Raw genomic sequence first — 12,165 nt, forward strand, 5'->3', positions numbered from 1 at the left:
CTTATTTGGTAATGCATAAGTCTTCGGAAATGTATGCTGACCCAATCTACAGGTAACCAGATAGTCTCTTTACTGCTAGAGACCTAAAGATAATAGAGATAAAAAAAAATAGCTTAATTAGCTATTTTTTCTCATTATCACAATTATCACCAACAGAACCCCTCTTCATTTCTGACCAACTTAAGATTCTGCTGGCTTCTAAATATAGTGATGGAAATTAATTCCAGTTGATTGACAACACTCCGGGATTAGCACACAGGATGAATAATAACTATACAATAAACACACAGATTCATCAAAATTTATGCAAAAACATTAAAAATTACTTTAAATTGGTCAATCTGTTAGTATTTAGTAATTATTATTACAAAATACAATTGGGAATAATAGTGAAAACAATAACATCAAATACCAATTATTGAAGTCCTGCCTATTATTTACAAGGCTTTTATTCAAAAAGCATCTCCAGTATTTAAATAAAAAAACCCTTCAAGAAGAACATTAATTTTACTTGTTTCATGTATGACTTATCTAATGATCAAGAGTTTAAGTAGCTTACTGGAACTTTAGCTATTTTTTTTTAAGATTTTATTTGTTTGACACAGAGAGAGAGAACACAAGCAGGAGAGCAGGCAGAGGGAGAAGCAGACTCCCCACGGAGCAGGGAGACCAATGCAGAACTCGATTCCAGGACTCTGGAATCATGACCTGAGCCAAAGGCAGATGCTTAACTGATTGAGCCACCCAGGTGCCCCTTTAATAGCTATCTTTATAATGAAGAATACTAAATAAAAGTCCCCAACCCTCCAAACTGTATCACATTCAGATTCTCAAACCAAATGCCTCGGGCAATTGGTTTAACTTTTCTTTTGCCAAAATATTACAAATAAAATATTTTTAAAATTGAATCCTCAACCCTGCCTCTACTAAACTCCAGCTTTAACTTAATCTTACTTTTGCTATTGTCTAATCTCAGTAAATGTCATGATCATGTAACCAGTGGACTGGTTCAGAAATAGGAGCATCATCTTTTTCTTTTCTCTACCTATTAAAAAAATACTCTTGATTCTATTTCTAAAAATATCATGAAAATCCATACAGTTGTGTCCATCCTCATTGGGATAGTTCCAGTCATCATTTCTTGGGTTGACTAAGGCACATTGCTCTCTAGTGTTTAACATGACCTCTGCAGTCAGACTAATTGTGCTGAAACCCAGGTTCATGACTTATTCCCTACAGAGTTGAAGGAAAGTAAATAAAGTATTACATATTAGCTGTGTGAGCTTGCAGAACTGTCACATTGCTATACTTCAGTTCCTTCATCCAGAAAATAGAAATAATAAGTGCAAATAAACCTTTAAAAATTAAATTCTTGGGGAGCCTAGGTGGCAGTCTGTTGAGCATCTGCCTTTGGCTCAGGTCATGATCTCAGGGTCCTGGTATCAAAGCCCCACATCAGGCTCCCTGCTCAGTGAAGAACCTGCTTCTCCCTCTCCCTGTGACCCTCCCCTTGCTTGTGTGTGCTCTCTCTCTCTCTCTATCTATCTCAAATAAACAAAATCTTTAAAAAAATTAAATCCTTAATTATTTATATATATTAATTTATTTTTTAAGTAGGCTCAAAGCTGGACATGAAGCTCAACGTGGGGCTTGAACTCATGACCTTGAGATCAAGACTTGAGCTGAGATCAAGAGTTGCAATTAACTGACTCAGCCATCCAGGTGCCCCAAAACCTTAAATTAAGAATACACTTTGAACCATGTTCCGATGACTAGTTGTTCCTCATTCTTTAGATACTGAGCAGACTGATTTTTCTAAAATGCACATTGAATGGATTCAGGCTAAAATCCGTATCATCTTACTGAAATTTTACGGCCCTTTCTGATCATGATCCTACTTATTCTCTAAGCTTCAGCCTTAGTCTTCTTTCCCCCACACTTATCTCATGTCTCTTTTTTCCTATCTCTCCTATCTCCTCACTGTGAAGTAAGGATGACCTGTGAGCTGGAGACTCACCAGATCGAGCATCAGGATGGGATTCTGTCTGTTTTGTCTCAACCGGCTCAGTCTTTATGAGGGTGCTGCTCTTTGCCTGGTTGGAGCTTTCAACACAAAATCCCTTAGAGCCAGTTTTGTAAAGAACACAAAGTCTCTGAGGATTCTAGTTTCTAATCTGGTCCTAAGTCATGATAATAAAGCAATGACTTGTAAGGAAATGAAGGCAGGAAAAAGTAAGGATTCTTGGTCACTTTGCAAGTATCCATTAACCTTTTAGTTCCTTGCTGTGTTAGAGCACATGATGATTGATACTGCTCATTTTCTCACCATCCCAGATCATCACTATGGGGGACAGTATAATTTTGTGTTCAAGAGCCGGGCTCTCAAGTCAGATCACTGCTATTCTACTTGTAGCTCTATCAACTTGCTTAGATAAGTGACATCGGTCAGATAATTTTACCTCAGAATTTTGTTTCCCATTTAGTTTTTAGTTGCACCCTCCGTTTTCCTGCACCAACCTACTTCTCACACATAGTTAATCTCAAATGTAATCATGTACTCTTTGAATTCTTTTTATTGATAACACTGGGATTAAATTTTGAGTTACATCCAAAAGGCAAAATTAATGTAAAATTTTGTAATGGAACCCTGTAAGCCCTGTAAATCAATAACTTTATGCAGATTCTAATATTGTGTCTTAGGTGTTTCACGTTGATCTACTTATTCTATGAAAAATAAAAACTTGATTGGTGTAAGTATGGTCCCCACACAGTCCTTTTGCTTTCTTTCTTTCCTGGTAACGAACAAATATATCTCAAAAGTTAGACCTGTAGAGGCTTAGTTAATGCCATTAGGCTCTTCATGGGTGTGTGACCACTGCAATACTCAGGACTCTGCCTTCAAAAGGGGGTCCTACACTTCGGGTTTAATCTCTGTCATACTTAGGGTTTAATGCCATCTTTAATTTTTAAACAACTTTATCTTCACGTTTATGTTCTGTAATTGAAATCTTATATGAAAATGGGGCAGGTGCTGGGACTTGGAGCCTGACTCATACATTCTCACCTGCTGTACTCTCCACATATTCCCAGGATGATTGCTTGGCTACTTGCTACCCTACCGTTGCTCAGAGATTGCTGCTGCCTTTTGCCCTTGGCATGCTGCTGACCCTGATCTCATCCACACCTGCAACCAGTGCTCCAATTCACAGGACAGTGACCCTGTGCTCCTGTGCATGTTTGCACTTACCCATAGGATTTTCCCATGCCCCAAAGAGAGCAAGATAAAAGAGAAAATGGAAACTACTATCATTGGTTAAAAGAGAGACCATGGAAGAAAAATAAAAGCCGTGTCCTTCCCTGTATTTTTAGCAAAGGGCCAAGCACCTTCACTTTGTACTGGGTTTCACTCTTCATCCGCATTTTTTTTCCAAAAAGATAGGCCTAAAAGAAAACTGAGGAGGCAGGTCCTTCGAAAGGAAAAGCTTTTGCTGGGCACAGAGGGAAGTGAATGGGGAGAGTTGCAAGAATCTCGGTGTCCAGAGTGCTACCTTAGGCAGTTGTTGGAACCCAGTTATTAGGGAGGAGAAGGAAGATAATCAGAGAATTAGGTGCATTTTGGCACTTTGACACAGAGGGACAGTATTCTAACTTTATGATTGCTAACCAACTGTGTTGGCAGATTGAAACATTCCTGCCAAGATAACTTGAGCACCAAATGAAGTGGAAGTGTAAAGCAGAAAGTGTCAGTATCAGACACTGAGCCCAGGATCCTACAACAAAGTGAAACAAAAGTGGAAATTCCTATTGTGAGAGTTGAAATCCTAGAACTCGGATCTAGGAATGTGTACATGTTTCTGGTGACAAGGCTTGAAAACAAGTGAATGAAAAATATCATCCCCCAAGAATTATGGATCCATTGGAATTCTCTAAAAATAGATGAAAAAAGTCCATGAGAGAACAGTAAGGAGTATAATCTCTCTTTCCTCACCTCACCTCGTCTCTATAGACTGGCATTCTCCCCAGTACCTTGCTGAAGCTGCAACACCTCTAGTCAAGTAATGATCTCTCATCACCCAACCCAAACTCTGCCCTCATATGACAACTTTCAGCAGCATGTGAAACTGACCATTCCCTCATTTGAAAATACTTGTCCTCTGCATTTTTTTTGAAACTATCCTTACATGTTTTTGTTTTCTCCCATCTCACTACATGATCTTTCTTTTTAATATTCGTTGGGTCTTCGTCTATGGCCTGACTTCTAAATGTTGTCACGAATACCCACATCTTACTTCTGCTTTAATTTCTCTTCTATAACTATATTCTTGTTAAAGATATTTTATTCAGTAATTGGCTTTAAAAACTATATATACATTGGAAACTCCGCAGTACCTCTCCATCCCTTGCCTTTCTACTGATCTCCACCTTGAGATATCAAACAATCTACTAGGTATCTCTGCTTATATGTCTAAAAGGCACAGCAAAGATCACATGGCCAGGAAGGAATTCTTGATAACTGCCTTAATATTTTCATCTTACTAAATGTAACTTCTTGTACAGTTGGTCAATTTTAAAACTAGACATTGTCCTCAATTATTTAAATCTTTCCACCCCATCCAATTCAGCAACATGTCCTTTCGTTATAAAAGTTGTCAAAAGATATGTCATTTTTTCCCAAAGTATTTTAATTTATTCCCTTCATCAATGTCATGACTTCTCTTCTACACTACTTTTCTTAGCCTCATGACTTGAGGCCTTTAGTGGGCATGGTAACCAGCCAGAAGTAAATATGAATCCTCTAGACTGAAATAACATTATATAGCATTATCCTAGGGTTCAAATTATTTCTACAGTATTTTTACACAAAATGTCTGGCATTAGCATAACAAAGCACAGAAAGAAACAAATAGATGTGACATAAAACATAAACATTAATAATAAAACAAGAAGAAACAGGAGATTCAATAATACAGTTTTTAGACAGGTTTTATAATAACTATGATTAAATATACTTGAGAAAATGAGAGACAAGATTGAAATACTCAGAAAGAAACTGGAATATTTTAGAAGATTCAAATGGAAATTCTATGACTGAAAAAATTTTTTAAAACCCAAATTAAGAGAATGGTCAAATTTCATTCTTCTGTATATAGCTGTCTAATTTTCCCAGCACCATTTATTGAAGAGACTGTCTTTTTTCCATTGGATATTTTTTCCTGCTTTGTTGAAGATTAGTTGACCATAGAGTTGAGGGTCCATATCTGGGCTCTCCATTCTGTTCCATTGATCTATGTGTCTGTTTTTGTGCCAGCACCATGCTGTCTTGGTGATCACAGCTTTGTAATATAGCTTGGATTCAGGCAACGTGATGCTCCCAGCTTTGTTTTTCTTTTTCAACAATTCCTTGGTGATTCAGGGTCGTTTCTGATTCCATACAAATTTTAAGACTGTTTGTTCCAGCACTTTGAAAAATGCTGTTGATATTTTGATCGGGATGGCATTGAAGGTATAGATTGCTCTGGGCAGCATAGACTTTTCAACATAGATGGGACTGGAGGAGATTATGCTAAGTGAAATAAGTCAAGCAGAGCAAGTCAATTATCATATGGTTTCACTTCTTTGTGGAACATAAGGAATAACATGGAGGACATTAGGAGAAGGAAGGGAACAATGAAGGGGGGGAAATCAGAGGAGGAGACCAACCATGAGAGACTATGGACTCCGAGAAACAAACTGATGGTTTTAGAGGGGAGGGGAGTGGGGGATGGGTTAGCCTGATGATGGGTATTAAAGAGGGTACGTTCTGCGTGGAGCACTGGGTATTTATACGTGAGCAATGAATCATAGAACACTACATCAAAAACTAATGATGTACTATATGGTGACTAACATAACATAATAAAAAATGAAATAAAATAAAGATGATCTAGCCAACCAAAACAAAACAAAACAAAACAAGAAAACGCAAATTAAGAAATTAAGAGTCTTTACTTCAATACTACTAGGGTGTTTATATAATGGGGAGGTTAAATAAATGTCCAAAGTTGTGGAATTCTTATAATGAGGAGGTTAAGTAAGTGTCCAAAGTTGTGGAATTCTTAAGTAGTAAAGCCAAGATTTTAATATGTAATTAAAATGCATACACACACACACACACATATCACAACAAGGAAAAAAAAACCACTACAAACACTATATAGGGAGTAGAACATAAACAAAGAAATAGTTCTTAAATTTCAAAAATTTATTAATATTAATAAGAAGTGCCAAAAACAATCTTGGTAGTAGGCAGAATAATGGCCTCCCTCCCCCATAGATATTCACATCCTGGTCCCAGGAACCGTGGATAGGTTACCTTACAAAATAAAGGTGAATTTAGATTGCAGATAGAATTAAGGCTAATAATCAGACCTTAAATCTGAGACCTTATTCTAGATTATCTAAATAGGTTCAAGGTAATCACAATCCTTAAAAGTGGAAGTGAGAGGCAGCAGAAAAGCTAGTGGAGTTGATCTAATCAATATGGATAAAACTCTGCACAAAGATTACTGAATATCATTTAAGGGACACACACACACACAAACACACAAACACTGTGCATAAGAGGTCATAAAACAATTATTAAATTATCACTAATGAATATAAGAAAATGAAAAAATTGGGTATATTGGAAGATTAATGTAGAATTGCTAAAAACATATATAATGAATTTTAGAAGGAGGGAAGTAATAAATGAAGAGGTGAAATATTTGAAAAACATGAATATTAATTTCAAAAATTAAAGAAACCTAAAACTTCAGATTTATGGGGCATCTGGTATGTTGAATAGATTTTTTTTTTAATTTTTTATTGTTATGTTAATCACCATACATTACATCATTAGTTCTTGATGTAGTGTTCCATGATTCATTGTTTGTGCATAACACCCAGTGCTCCATGCAGAATGTACCCTCTTTAATACCCATCACCAGGCTAAACCATCCCCCCACCCCCCTCCCCTCTAGAACCCTCAGTTTGTTTTTCAGAGTCCATCGTCTCTCATGGTTCGTCTCCCCCTCTGACTTACTCCCCTTCATTCTTCCCCTTCTGCTATCTTCTTCTTTTTCTTTTTTCTTAACATATGTTGCATTATTTGTTTCAGAAGTACAGATCTGTGATTCAACAGTCTTGCACAATTCACAGTGCTCACCATAGCACATACCCTCCCCACTGTCTATCACCCAGCCCCTCCATCCCTCCCACCCCCCCACCACTCCAGCAACGCTCAGTTTGTTTCCTGAGATTAAGAATTCCTCATATCAGTGAGGTCATATGATACATGTCTTTCTCTGATTGACTTATTTCACTCAGCATCACACCCTCCAGTTCCATCCACGTCGTTGCAAATGGCAAGATCTCATTCCTTTTGATGGCTGCATAATATTCCATTGTGTATATATACCACATCTTCTTTATCCATTCATCTGTCGATGGGCATCTTGGCTCTTTCCAGAGTTTGGCTATTGTGGACATTGCTGCTATAAACATTGGGGTGCACGTACCCCTTTGGATCCCTACATTTGTATCTTTGTGGTAAATACCCAGTAGTGCAATTGCTGGATCATATGGTAGCTCTATTTTCAACTGTTTGAGGAACCTCCATACTGTTTTCCAGAGGGGTTGCACCAGCTTGCTTGAATAGATTTTTTTTAACTGCAATATTACAGAAATAATTAATTACTGTCAAATTACTATCAAAGTCAAGGTAAACATTCCAAAAATTTCAAAGAGTAAGATTGTATCACTTATACAGTGATAATAATCATATTGGAATTAGCATTGCCACAGTGGCACTGGATCCAGGGGAGCGCTAAAGCAATATGCAAATTTGTGCGGTTAAGTCTTCACTCCCTGCCAAGGGTTCCCTACCGACTGCTATACATATTTTTACAAATACAAATAGTGAATTGACATAAAAAGACCCCCACCCCCATTTTATCATGTGTGTGTGTTGCTATTCATTTTTCATCCAATCTGACTGATAACTAGTTGAAGGAATAAAACATTCATTATTTCTGTTTTCTTTATGTATTTGAGATCTTTAAATATCTGATAGTGATTACCATAACTTGGTAGAAGAAAGAATGAGAAGGAATGCAAATATATTTATGTATTATCAGTCAATTAAAAGAAAAGTTAACTATTGATACTCTGGTAACACGCTCTTTTTTTTTTTCCTGTGGCCATGTTTTGCTATACAAAACAAAACAAAACAAACTATTTAATTAAATACGGCTCCTTAACTGAAAAAGTAGCCATGAGCTTTCCTAACTACCAGCCACTGTATGGGGATCTCCTTTGGTGTTTGTCCTGTTGGATGATGACCTTCTGAGTTCTAAGTTTGTGGAAGTCTGAAGGTTCTCGATGTTGCCCACATCTTTGAGACTTGGATTCTGTGAAAGTTGCGTTTTTCTTGATTACACCCAACATGGTTCAGCTTCAGTGTCTTTGCATTTGCTGTTCCCTCTGCCTGGAATGTTTTCCCCCAGCCATCACCCCATTCCAGATTCCACATGGCTTGCTCCCTCCTCCCCTCCTAACCCTTACCTAAATGTCACATTCCTGACAATATTAGAATGACTAAGTCTCACCATCAGCATCTTTTTCCACTTCCCAGCTTTATGTTTCAACACAGCTCATTTTTGTCATCTATGTGAGTCTTTATTCTGTTTCTTGTCTTCTTTTACTGCCTGCTCTGTTTACTACTATATGGGCAGTGCCTAAATGGTGCCTGACACATAGTAGATCATCAGTGCATAGTTGTTTGAATTCATCAGTGAATGAATGTTGAAGATCAGTTCCCATTACTCATGGAAGGCCCTCTAGAATGGAAGCTTGAATACTCAGCTCTACCTCTCCATGTGAACTTCTCCTGTCTTCTCTATGTCTGTCTCTTCATCTTTAAAACAGGATGATATCCTCATATGATGTTAGGACTATAGGACACTGAAACGCCTTTGACAAATGTCCTCATTTTACAGGTTTCAAAATTGAGATTTAGAGAATTAGGCAATTCCTACATGGCTTTAAATAAGTAGTCGGTAGGGGAGTGATAAAATGACTAGCCTCTGACTTCCAGATTTTTATCTCTGCTTTCCACTACTGATGGGAAACCCTACTGGAATGACATGATAGGTTTCAGTATGATGCAAAACTGTATGCCTTTCTTCACTTCAGGATTGGGCGATTATGCTAAATATTGAGTCATGATGCAATTTTAGTGTACTTGTTTACTTTTTAGCACTTCAGTTATAATAAATATTGAGTCAATGTGGTAGTTGCACAATACTAAGAAGATATACCTTGATTTAATACAATCATTAGCTTATATATATTTGGGGCCTGGACAAGCCACCCCCTCCCTTTGAGGAGTTCAGAATTAAGAGCCTAAAACCAGTTCCAGGAACGCTGTTAGAAAAAAATGTTAAAGAATTTTTCAAGACCAAAATAACAATAATAATTATTCCCCGGGAAATATGCTAATCCTAGATTTGGGAATCAGGGTCCAGAATCAGGACATGGTCTATCAGTGTCTGGTGTATTCTATTCTACTAGAAAAGGAGTTAATCCAGATCTCAGAACTTTCTAGACCCCACTATCCCCAGGGGGTTCCAAGACAGACAAAGTTCTCACTCTAGAAGCTGTGGTCACAGTATAAAAAATGTTCCCACCAAAGCAAAAGGAGCTCAAAAGGATGCTAGGGGAGATTGGCTAGCTTCTCCAGGAGTCCTTGCTGGTAAACAATGCTTTTAGAACTATGGATTCTTATCTGTGGCCAGCTGAGCACAAGGAAAAGAGTGGTAGATGATAGGATAGGGGGCAGTAGGAAAACGCTGACTGAAGGGAGGGGGTAAGGGAACTGACTGTAAGAATGTGTTGGCATAATCTCTCATGTGCACATGAGCAACTGCTGCTTTTACTTCTCATACATCCTTATACCATCTCTGTGTGCAGCTCTTATATCTTTTTTTAAAATTTTTTTATTGTTATGTTAATCACCATATATTACATCATTTGTTTTGGTGTAGTGTTCCATGATTCATTGTTTGTTCATAACATCCAGTGCTCCATGCAGAATGTGCCCTCTTTAATACCCATCACCAGGCTAACCCATCCCCCTACACTCCTCCCCTCTAGAACCCTCAGTTTGTTTTTCAGAGGCCATCATCTCTCCTGGTTCGTCTCCCCCTCTGACTTACTCCCTTTCATTCTTCCTCTCCTGCTATCTTCTTCTTTTTCTTTTTTCTTAAAATATGTTGCGTTATTTGTTTCAGAAGTACAGATCTGTGATTCAACAGTCTTACACAATTCACAGCGCTCACCGTAGCACATACACTCCCCAATGTCTATCACCCAACCACCCCATCCCTCCCACCCCCCACCACTCCAGCAACCCTCAGTTTGTTCCTGAGATTAAGAATTCCTCATATCAGTGAGGTCATATGATACATGTCTTTCTCTGATTGACTTATTTCACTAAGCATAACACCCTCCAGTTCCATCCATGTCGTTGCAAATGGCAAGATCTCATTCCTTTTGATGGCTGCATAATATTCCATTGTATATATATACCACCTCTTCTTTATCCATCCATCTGTCGATGGACATCTTGGCTCTTTCCACAGTTTGGCTATTGTGGACATTGCTGCTATAAACATTGGGGTGCACGTACCCCTTCGGGTCCCTACATTTGTATCTTTGGGGTAAATACCCAGTAGTGCAATTGCTGGATCGAATGGTAGCTCTAATTTCAACTGTTTGAGGAACCTCCATACTGTTTTCCAGAGGGGTTGCACCAGCTTGCATTCCCACCAACAGTGTAGGAGGGTTCCCCTTTCTCCACATCCCCGCCAACATCTGTCGTACCCTGACTTGTTAATTTTAGCCATTCTGACGGGTGTGAAGTGTTATCTCATGGAGGTTTTGATTTGGATTTCCCTGATGCCGAGCGATGTTGAGCACTTTTTCATGTGCCTGTTGGCTATTTGGATGTCGTCTTTGGAAAAATGTCTGTTCATGTCTTCTGCCCATTTCTTGATTGGATTATTTGTTCTTTTGGTGTTGAGTTTGATAAGTTCTTTATAGATTTTGGATACTAGCCTTTTATCTCATATGTCATTTGCAAATATTTTCTCCCATTCTGTCGGTTGTCTTTTGGTTTTGTGGACTGTTTCTTATGCTGTGCAAAAGCTTTTTATCTTGATGAAATCCCAATAGTTCATTTTTGCCCTGGCTTCCCGTGCCTTTGGTGATGTTTCTAGGAAGAAGTTGCTGCGGCTGAGGTCGAAGAGGTCGCTACCTGTGTTCTTCTTTAGAATTTGGATGGACTCCTGTCTCACGTTTAGGTCTTCAACCATTTGGAGTCTATTTTTTTGTGTGCTGTAAGGAAATGGTCCAGTTTCATTCTTCTGCATGTGGCTGTCCAATTTTCCCAACACCATTTGTTGAAGAGACTGTCTTTTTTCCGTTGGACATTCTTTCCTGCTTTGTCAAAGATAAGTTGACCATAGAGTTGAGGGTCCATTTCTGTGCTCTCGATTCTGTTCCATTGACCTATGTGTCTGTTTTTGTGCCAGTACTATACTGTCTTGATGATGACAGCTTTGTAATAGAGCTGGAAGTCCGGAATTGTGATGCCGCCAGCTTTGCTTTTCTTTTTCAAGATTCCTCTGGCTATTCGGGATCTCTTCTGGTTCCATACAAATTTTGGGATTATTTGTTCCATTTCTTTGAAAAAGGTGGATGGTATTTTGATGGGGATTGCATTGAATGTGTAGATTGCTCTAGGTAGCATTGACATCTTCACAATGTTGGTTCTCCCAATCCATGAGCATGGAACGTTTTTCTATTTCTTTGTGTCTTCTTCAATTACTTTCCTGAGTATTTTATAGTTTTCTGAGTACAGATCCTTTGCCTCTTTGGTTAAATTTATTCCTAGGTATCTTATGGTTTTGGGTGCAATTGTGAATGGGAACGACTCCTTGATTTGTCTCTCTTCTGTCTTGTTGTTGGTGTATAGGAATGCCACTGATTTCTGTGCATTGATTTTATAGCCTGCTGCTTGACTGAATTCCTAGCAGTTTTGGGGTGGAGTCTTTTGGGTTTTCCACATACAGTATCATATCATCT

This window comes from Zalophus californianus, chromosome 11, assembly GCF_009762305.2.
Source record: "Zalophus californianus isolate mZalCal1 chromosome 11, mZalCal1.pri.v2, whole genome shotgun sequence".
Classification (NCBI taxonomy): domain Eukaryota; kingdom Metazoa; phylum Chordata; class Mammalia; order Carnivora; family Otariidae; genus Zalophus; species Zalophus californianus.